The sequence below is a fragment of the Coturnix japonica genome, chromosome 3 (genome assembly GCF_001577835.2).
Source record: "Coturnix japonica isolate 7356 chromosome 3, Coturnix japonica 2.1, whole genome shotgun sequence".
Taxonomy (NCBI): Eukaryota; Metazoa; Chordata; class Aves; order Galliformes; family Phasianidae; genus Coturnix; species Coturnix japonica.
This window is the reverse complement of record NC_029518.1, coordinates 33,007,441-33,018,029: the sequence shown is the minus strand read 5'-3', so window position 1 is coordinate 33,018,029 and position 10,589 is coordinate 33,007,441. Positions and strand designations below refer to the sequence as shown.

Sequence of the window (10,589 nt, the reverse complement as noted above, 5' to 3'; positions counted from 1 at the left end):
AAAAATAAATAGGGATAAGGAAAAGGGAAAGGAAAGGGGAAAGGAAAAGAAAAAGGCAAAGAGGAAAAGAAAAAGAGAAAAAAGAAGAAAAATAAAAAGAGAAATCCACTGTTCTGACATGCTTGGATTGTAAATGTTGCAAGTGAGGCCAGCCTATTTCAATACAGTGTTCCCACATGATTTTTACTATTTATTTCTAATTAAGATGGAATTAAGACATGACTCAGAGCAATCACCGAAGGTTTCTAATAACAATGCCTGGTAGTTGGCTTTACTCATTTGCTTTTTGTTTTGTTTTGCTTTGTTTTGTTTTGTTTTGTCTCTGAACATCTGCTTTCAGTTGATTGAAACTCTGTGGAATGCCCAATTTATTGAACAGACAGGTGGAAGCAGCAAATAGGCAGTTTTGGCACCTTGAGAGCTCCAGAAATATGGTTAAATAGGAGCTGCTTTATTTTGCAAAATGGATTTCAGTTGTGTGCCCCAAGTACTTCAAAACTGTCCATAAATCCTTCTAAAAATTTTATGTTTCTGTTCTCTAGAAATTTAACTTGCTCAGGTCAAGACCTGAGGAAAAACACAAGTCCTTCCCTGGAGAGTGTTGTGTGCTATGTCTTGATTACTGTAGTTTAGGTTTTCTTTTCTTTTCTTCTTATATGTCTTTTTAAGCTTGACTCGACAGGATGTTATGACAGGGGAAAACTATGTGTCAAAAACTAATCTACAAACTGAAGATCTAGTCAGAAAAAAAAAAAAAAGCCTCTTTGTTTTGTTTCATATTGTTGTTATTTTTTTTATTTTTTATTTTTAACTGAGAATATACTGAGCTAAGGATTGATTTTTTTTTTTTTTTGAATAATCACACATTTCATTGATAATAAGGTTTTTCCAACACTAAATTTCAGTAATACATCCAGCCTAGAGGCCAACTTTGCTGCAAAATGCAGTCACTGAAATGAGCACATCATTAACATCATGTTGCAAAGCTGCATTAATGAAGGTCTGAAAGGCATATGCTCTGGGATATGCCCTGTATGCTCTGACAGCGTTGCTCCTTGCTGATTCTTTCTGGGCCGGCTCAGCCCATTGGCTTGGCAGTCAGGGTAGCAGGGTCCAACTGCCCGCCACCGGGTTTGCCCAGCCTGGCATATAGGAAAGGCTGAATCACAGCAGCATCCTTCGATACACCATAAGTAGAGAAATTCTGCCTGGAAAATTAAAAAAAAAGGGAAGTACAAGAGTAAAACAGATTAATGATTTGCTCAGTGGCTCCAAAGGAGGGCTTGGAAATCTCACTGAAACCAGCTCAGTCTCAGATATGTTAAAAAAGGACCGATATTTTTTTCTATGTAGAAGGTAAGTCTTAGGATATTAACTGCTGGATAGCAGTGAATCCATACGGAAAGATAGGATGGACTTGTTTTTTTACATGTTTTGAAAATAAAACACAAAACATGTAGTATGGAATGTAGTAAATATGACATTCATATTTGAAATACTTGGCTACTTACAGATAAATCAGAAGATTGAAGGCTTTACGATTGTTAATGGCTTTACGATCTCTCGCCTCCAACTGAAGCAGTAGTTAGACCAATTACCAAATGACACCAAGGTGGTAGGGTGGTAAAATGGAGATTTATTGAAGCACACACGACCTTATATAACCTATGTCCATTTTGTCTACTCTCACTGTATTATCCGTCAGTAAGATTCTTCCAGAATATGGGGAAGGGCCTGTCACGTCACATCTTGATAAGATCCCCGTATTTCGCCTAATACAACAAAGATGAAAAAAAAATAGGGTTTTTAATCTGAAAATGGTGCTTCTTGTATGTGTTAAGTGCTCGAACAAAGAATAAATCTAATGGCCATATGCCTTCTCTCGACTGCAGCCTTTAAAGTGATTGAAAGTCAGGCTTTTGTTTTCAAGTGTCTGCTGCTGGTCAGTTGTGGAACTCGACCATAACCACTTTAAAAGGTTTTGAATCATGCCTGTAATACAGCTGAGAAAATGGATTTTGTGCTGAATTTTTTTATTGGTGACAGTCTGACAAAGGAAATTTTATACATTCAATTGATTATCTTCTTTATTGGCAACAGTGTGGCTGTAGTTCACTGGCTGCAATAAACATTCATTGCTTCCAACATCCATTTGACTTTTGCTCTTTTTTTTTTTTTTTTTTTTTCCTGAGGAAACAAATTTAATGGATATTAAATGAAGTTAACAAAGGAGGTAAGTGTCAATATGATATATATCTTCACATTTGCATTGTGCATATCTAAATGAAGGACAATTCCTAAAGTTGTTCAAATGGATAAGTAATGGATTTTCCAGATCTTTATACCCTTCATAATCACACCTGGAGGTGCTGTATCTGCTCACAAAGGGCTGCCAGCAGCGGCAGGGACTGCAGCTGGTGTTACTCATGTACTAGCTCCTCTCCTCCTTCTGTCAACACATTGCCAGGACTGCTCAGCCCACAGCCAGAGCCTCTGATCACCCTTCCTACCTATTTCTTTTATACACACACGGCTGCTCACAAAACAAACAAACAAAACAAACAAACAAACCTTGCGGGTTGTTTCTGCCAGCCTACAACAGTTGTGCATGGTTAGGAAATTTGACGATAATACTCTGACCACACTTCGGAAACAGAATATTCACTATACTATCATTGAGGACTCATAGTATTAATATAAGATGTAGAAAAAGGTTGTTTGTTTTTTTTTTTTTCTTTTCTTCTGTTTGGTAACCTCCCACATTCTGTAGCTGGACACCCTCTACACAGTGTGTGTGTCAGTGGAAGATCTCTTGTTCTTACTGTTCCTTCATGAGCATCAAATACAACTTGAGTGCTATGTGATTCCATCATCATGTGCCATCCTGCAATAAGCTGATGCTTTTATTGGGTTATTTATGAGAAGTGACGTGCCCTTTTTCCAAGGAACAGAGGCAGCAGAAGGATACCACATGGTTTCTTCCCCATTTCACAGCTCTTCAGTCTTCCTTAAGGATTCACTACAAATAGTTGAGTTCATGGTTTTTAGTGCCACCTCTAATTAAAATTAAGCAAGTTAAAACACAGCCTTACATGTCCCTTGACGTGAATCAATTTTTTTTCCCCCCATTTTCTAACAGTTTTGAGAAATAAATTGTTTTCTACTTTCCCTGTTTGACTGCATTGTTTAAAGTGTTGTAGGGCAGCAATCTGGATAAAAATCTTATTTTCATATGATTTCAGGAACCAAAAATATCCAGAATCTATAGAACCAGGTTTTAAAATGTAAAGGAGTAGAAAAAAATCTTCAAATATTGCCATGTCCATTTCCTCTAATATTACTAGTAACCATAGCTACTGTGTGGCTTATTTTCCAAGTTAACTGAAACAAATTTCCAGATTTTACAAATCAAGATATTGTATTGCTAGACAGGCCTTGCCTCTGATAGCAGAGGAATTGGTTATTCCAAATTTCTAACCAACTCCTTCTATCTCCAGCAGCTGAAAATATGACCCTTCTAGGGGCTGCTGCGAAATATAAGATAAGGAAAGGTAGGGGAAGCATCATGAAGAAGGAATTGTTCTGCATAACTTCTATGATCATGGTGGCTTCATCACTTTGAAGCTCAACTCCGGAATGGTATTTACCTGCTACATTCCAGCTCATCACAACCCATAATCATTCACATCCATAATAATTCTTTAGAAAGTCTTCAGAAAAGTTCTTTGGTTTTAGCATTCAGAGCACATATTGCCATCTCATTTGAAAGTATTCTTATAGTGTTACATTAACTGAAATTACAGAAAAATAAGTGTGTGGAAAATAGGCTTTCTTAAAAGAATGTCTTAGGCTGATTTTCATCTGGTGCAAATGCATGAGACAAAAGCCTAAGAAAGAAAAAAATGAAGTATTTAGAGACTTTGGAAGGAGAGCAGGGTCCTTCAGGCAAACAGAGAGATCCAAAGTGTTATGACAAAGAATCAGAACAGTGTCTGGAGAGACCTGGATGTACTTGGAACTAAAAAGCACAGAGAATTTTTTTCACACAGAATCGTTGAAAAGAGATTTATTGTACTTTTCCTTTTGTGTGGCTTAAAATTCCTCCAAACTTAAACCAGTATCAAGTACTCTTCATTAGTCACTGCATTCATTAAGGACCAACTGTCAACTAAAAGTATAGCAGCTCTGGGCTTGTAACTGAGTTGGGCTCCAGGCAGCTGTTGTGTGAGCTCGTGATGAAGAGCCTTTACCAGGACTGAAATGAGAGTGTTGTTTTTGTTACATGTCATGTTGTCCCTGCCTGAGTTTTTTCTAGTGAATTTTATAATCCCTTGGTTTAACCCTCTATTTAAGTTGAAATATATAAATCAGTAAAGGAATATTTGTATATGTGTTTGAATCTAAATTCCTCCTTTGTTTATTTAATGAAGAGAGAAATGATTCTTATTTACTTGCTTTTGTATCTGATGTAGAGAAGTGAGAGATGTGATACTTGACCTTGAAATCCTGATTGTTTGGGTTGCGCGGGAGGCATCCAACATTATTAGATTTTTCCCTCACTCCAGCTACTCTTTGTGAAAACAGTGGAAAATCTGACTTCACTAGGAAAGAGCAGAAATCAATATTTTGTATTATTTATTTATAAAATTGACTACATTGAAATAAATCAAACTGTATTTGTGAAAAGCTTCATATTTCTTACTGACAACTGGTCAGATACTTGCAATGAAAGCCATTATCAAATCCCGTGTGCGGTATTCACCATTTATTTGGTATATTTACAGTTCTTTACAAAGCAAGTGATGGAAGGGTAAGTAGTGCCTTAAGGAGCAATCTAAGAGACTGATTTTCTTTGAATGTGGAGTTACACAAGCTGCTTATGGAAGGAAGCCAATTTGGAAATCAAGTTAACACTCCAGAGAGAAAGACTCTGCTCCAAAGGGAGAGACATTCTGAGAAGTATTCTAAGATATGAGCAAGAAAACCTCAGTGTCACAGATGCAACTGCTTTCAATTGCTGTATTAACAGTTTTGGCATTCACCACAGCCTAGATTTTGTAGAGGTATGAACAAACCTGGCACAATGGTTGTACCATAAAATAGTGCTAAAATCTTTGCAACCAGTGATCCGAACTCTAGCTTAGCTACTGTTGAAATTTTCCCTATAACAGAATTCCCCAGTAAGTGGGAAACGTGCACAGCCAAAGTTAAAGCACTTCCTTGACTAGCTGAACTCTGTATCCTCTATCAGCTGAAGACAAATAATAATAATAATAATAAATTAAAAAATAAAAAATAAAAGACAAAACAAAACAAAAACCCAACCCCCTCAATATTATTTGTGCAGAAAGGTGTATTTCTAAATTCTTTTCTGTCTTTTACAGCCTCTGGCTTGCTCTGAATGGGTATTAGGATCGACACCATGAAAACCAGTGTTGGTAGGGTGTCCAAAGTCACTAGTAGGAAATAAAGTGAAGAAAGGCAGCTTCTAAGTCCTTTGAAGAGAGAATTAAAGAACAGTACCCTATTGGACCACTTGGAGGCCAGAGTATTTAATATGCAAGAAACATCTTGGAGGAAACTGTTGCAAAGTTTTAAAAGGAAAGTGGAATAGAGTGAAGGATAGTGACACTGCCATGGCAACATTTACTTTTCAGATCTGTATAGGAATGCAAAGTTGGAATCCTATGTAAAGTAATGCATGAAATATTAGTAATGAAAGTGGCACTGTTATCAACCTACTCATAGACTTTGGGCTTGCAAATATAAGAAAAACTCAGTATATGTCAAAACATTAGGCATATTTGCAATTCTGTGTACATACTGGCTTTAATTAGTCTTTAGATTTGCTAGCAGAGTTTATTCATTTCGTAGCTTAAGTACATGTGTTTCCTTCAGTTGTTTAATTGTTTTACTTCTCAGGGTGAGATTAATATGATAGTTGTGTCTTTGTATCAGTTGCCCCTCCATACATCCGTTTTATAACATATCTTTATAGAGTATCTTGTCTTACTCATTTTCACTTTAGATGAAACAATACCTCAATTTCCTTCCATATAGCAGTCACTTGGTAATTCTAATATCACATCTTGTCTGTTTGTAAACCTCTTTGTCATATCCTTTTCTAAGATGATAAGAAGTGAGACAAATATTCCAAAGAAGTGCATATAATTAATCCTCATAATAACATTATAATATTTTTGTTCTGTGTTCTAGTTCATTCCTTCCAGCACTTCAACAATTATTAGAGCAGAAGACATGAGCATCTCAAATTTCCCTTCCATTTTACAACAGCTTGATATTTTTCAATAATTCAGTTCAGTGACAGCTGTATTCCCTTCCTCCAAGCATTTTGACCTGTCTGAAGGTGCTCATAGATTTCTGTACTTACGTTTACAGTGCAAACATTTGTTACTCAAATATACACACTGATGTAGCCCATGTTGCATTGCAAGAAAGTTTCCTCTTTCCAATTAGCACACAGAGTCAACTTTTTCTCACAAATTTCCAGGAACAACTAAAAAAACAAACAAATAAAATAAAGCAAGAACAAGAAGAAAGTGCTGAGATCTCAGGTTTACTTTTCATTATTGCCCTTTGAGACATTTCAAATGAGTCAAATTAACTTCTTTCAGCTGATTTCTAGCTGCTGGTAGTTGGGAAGAGACAAAAGATCCTATCAAATGGCTTGAAATATATGAAACATTATTTTTATGTAATAAAAAACACTTAATCAAATCCTCTCATGGAGGGTTCAGTGCTTGCATCCCATTATGCTGCTCCTCTCTTCCCCTCTTACTTTCTTACTCTTTTCTTATCTCTTTCCCTTTCAGTATCCCTCAGCTTCCTGTCCTCATCCTTCTCCTCCCACCGCACACAGTTCCCGCAGCAAGCTGCACCGCCCTTGTTTCACCCCAGGATGAGGACTGGGCTGCAGAAGGGGCTCACACTCACACTCACAGCCCATCCCCTCCATCATTCCTCCTGATTCTGCTCTGGACTGCATCCCATCTTGGCACAAACCTATCTGCAGATGTCCCCCATGGAAGAGTATAACCCTTTTATTTCTGCAATCTCTTTACCCTTTTGTTCCCCCACATCTTTCTCCTACAGAAAGCACTCACAGCTAACAATTTTCTACAGCTTTTTGCAGTTAATTGCATCCACTGCCTTTTCAAAAGTCTTGTGGTATATCACGTATCATTCTTCCTTTGTGTATGTTTATGATAAATCTATTTTATGTTGCTTAATATTTCCAGCTTTATCATTTTCTCTCTTTATATGAAGACCTTCTTGCTATTTTTCCAGAGTAGAGAATTTAGATACATAAATATATACCACATATGTCTGTTATAAATGTTGCCTACATCTCCTCACATGCCAGTGTATGTCTCAGTTAAATGACTCATACAGATCAATGACTCAAAGATGCTTTATATGCAGATATATTCTATGTTTATCCTGCAGACCACCCACTGCCAGCAAATACAATTATCATTTTATAATTGAAGGAGAGCTGGAGGGATAGAGGAGTGTGTATGCATGCATTTATATTTGCTTGTATGTGTCTCACTTGCTATATACATATACATGGACAGATAAATGAATGTGCAGATGGATGGATGGATGAGACACACATTCATACTTATGGGAGGGAAAAAAGAGAGTTAAATAAGTAAAATGTCCTGGACACTATGATGGCAGCACATTCAAAATGTAGTATACTGGCATCAGATTTACTGCAGATGAATATTAAAGCCTGCATTAAGTTCAGTGCTCACAGTATTCCAAGCCTCCTGCCCATACTGATGCTGAACACCTGCAGTACAGCAGTCTGGGCAAAGGATGGAAGAGCATGGGCCAGGCTGAGCCTTTCCTCCTCATCCACAAGCACACCTTTCTGTCACTGCCTATCTTTTACTCAATTAGGATAATTATGTTCAGCTGAGGGACTAATTGCAGAAGATTAAACAATGAGATTGTATTCTGTGGGAATGTGTTTCATCTGGGCTTTAAAAAAAGGAAATGCCAGAGCAGAAAAACCTGGAAATAGTTTTGGAAGAAGAAAGCCTTGCTATGTCTCAATTTGTAGCACAACATGTTACAGACACAATGAATAAGTGTTTGTGGTGCTAACTGGTTTTTATTTCCATGCAGAGGTAGATGGGATTTTTTCACCAAGTCACACTGTGAATTCCTCACACTGGATTTGTCTGAATTTTCAAATTTAATTTATGTGGGGGAAAATGTGTGGGCTTTTTTTTTTTTTTTTTTTAACTGTCCATTCTGAAAGATTGTAACTATTTATGCTATTAGTCAAAACACTAATTTTAATTTTGTTTTGTTTATTTTTTAATATGCAAATGTGTTTCTATTTACATCACAATTAAAACTAAAAATTGGATTTTAGAAGTGCATAAAAAGGACACATTTGTTCTGAAAAATAGGATAAAATGTTTCAGTGAGGTAGTAATAAAATTAATATTGCATATTTCAAAAAGCATTAATATGCAGAGTTGTTAAATTAATGACTGCCATTAATGACAGCGAAAAACAGTGAAATAAAAAATGTAACTTTGGGGCCTGGAAACAATCTTGAATTCTTCCAAGCAACTTAAAATCCAAATGTTGAGTTTCTGTAATAAAGAATGCTTTTGTGGTGCCAGAAGGAGAAAGGTATTTGAAGAGAGTGGAAATGAAAACTACAGTGATTAATTTCACTATTTATTTTACTTTTTTTTTTTTTTTACTTTTTTTTTTTTTTTTTAAGACAGACATTACACAATGAAGACTGATGTGCTGCATAAAGTAGATAATTAGGTTTCCATGTGACCAGCAAATATCCCAGAATACTTTTCCAGGTTTCACAGCAAAGTCAATACAGTGAAAAGGGATGGATTGCAGCAAGCTATGCAAAGAGAAAGTAGTTTTGACAGCCCAAACCTCCTGACAAGTGCCTGCAGAGCTGAGGGGCAGCCCCCTTCCCAGCCCTTTGGCAGAGAAGGCAGAAGGATGGTGTGAATTCCTGGCCAGCTGGCGTAGCACCAGGGGCTGAGAAGGGCACTGAGGCAGCGAGCCTCACTGTGAATGTGTGAGACGTGACAGCTCTGAAAATGCAGAACTCAGGGTGTGCACATGTTAGGATGTGCATATCTTCACAGCAGGATTTTGCAGTGACCTTTGAAGAGCTGTTATTTAAGCCAGAGGAATTTCAGTCAACTCCTTAGTTGTCATGACAAGCAGGTTTCTCGTTTGGCTGCTTACATGTGTACCTCAGGACATATATTAAGAGTGCTGGGTTTATGTAGTGATATTTTTTGATGCACCTGTATTTCTTCAACAGTCTCACCCAATGACTCCACTGGAAGCAGTTCTTCTCACAGTTCCATGTGGCTTCTAGAGGCAGATGTTTAGCAAGGAGATTTATTTTGAATTTATCATTGTGTAATGAGATATATGAATTTTCAGTTTATGCCATTTGGATATATTTTTTTCTTAAATAATCACTCTATATGTCTTGGATATGCTGGGAGGGGGAACATGATTAACATGGGCCCACACCAGCACTGGTAGTCTGATTCTGGAACTTTTGTTCCCTTCTCATGGACCTTTTCATTGTCATCCAAGTTGCCCATCTGAATCTCATGCTGAGGCTACAAAATAGCCCTATATGCAGTTTTTCTTACTGAAAGATACACACGATCAATAGCTGCTAATGGAGATCATGCATTGTAGTTCATATGATGGAATTTTTTGGTCAGCTTTCATGAACTGTATTTTCAGCAACTTCAAAGTACAGTACAGAGATCATTACCATGGATTTGTAACAACAGTTCAGATTCTTTTCAAGTAGATGGGAATGGAAGTGGGTGTCACTTTATATTCCTGAAAGCTACCATCTTAATTTCATAAAAGTCACAATAACTGTACTTGTACTACTTCAACCAAGACTGAGATTTTGGACAAGTGACATTAAAAGAAAATTTCGAAAGTGCCTGATGTAATTGAAATATTTGGAGTAAAATAAGGAAAAATTAAGAAGTAGTTTCTGTGTACAATCTGTTGACATGGAAGGTCTGCCAAACTCCAGTCATATCATTTCTTCCTTTTTTCAGTAAAGACAGAACAACTTTCATTCATTTGAGCTAATTATATCGATGTCTAGGGAAGCTGAGATACAATGATTCCAGTGAAATTCTGTATGTTGTGTCAAATCTACTGCCTGCAGCTCATCAACTACAACATTCGTTTCATATCTTATGCATTATGTGACTGGAAAAGGAAAATATTTTCCCTCCCTCTCTGCCAGTTTATAGTGCCAGCGCATCACTGTATCACTTGGATTATGACACAGACTCCTCTCCAAACAAAGGTAATGAAGTGAGATCACCCACATCATATTTTTCATATGCTTAAATCTGTATGTATCAGTAATAAGCAGAGCATGCCAGCTATTTGCCAGTAACTTTATTTAAAGTGTTTCAAGGATCCTTCCAGCAGGGTAGTCAAAATATTAATGTGTGTTTTGAACTCTGAGAGACAACACAGGGAAGCCCATCCATAAAATGACTTTTCGTATGTGTTTACAA

At 36.9% G+C, this 10,589-nt stretch overlaps 1 long non-coding RNA gene across 1 annotated transcript; it reads left to right on the top strand.

Annotated features, from left to right (window-relative positions):
• The first annotated feature begins 8,037 nt into the window (after positions 1 to 8,037).
• On the top strand, positions 8,038 to 9,991 carry LOC107311225. The gene is made up of 2 exons (XR_001553950.2): positions 8,038 to 8,159; positions 8,771 to 9,991. It is a non-coding gene; the product is annotated as an uncharacterized LOC107311225 (long non-coding RNA).
• The last annotated feature ends 598 nt before the right edge of the window (positions 9,992 to 10,589 follow it).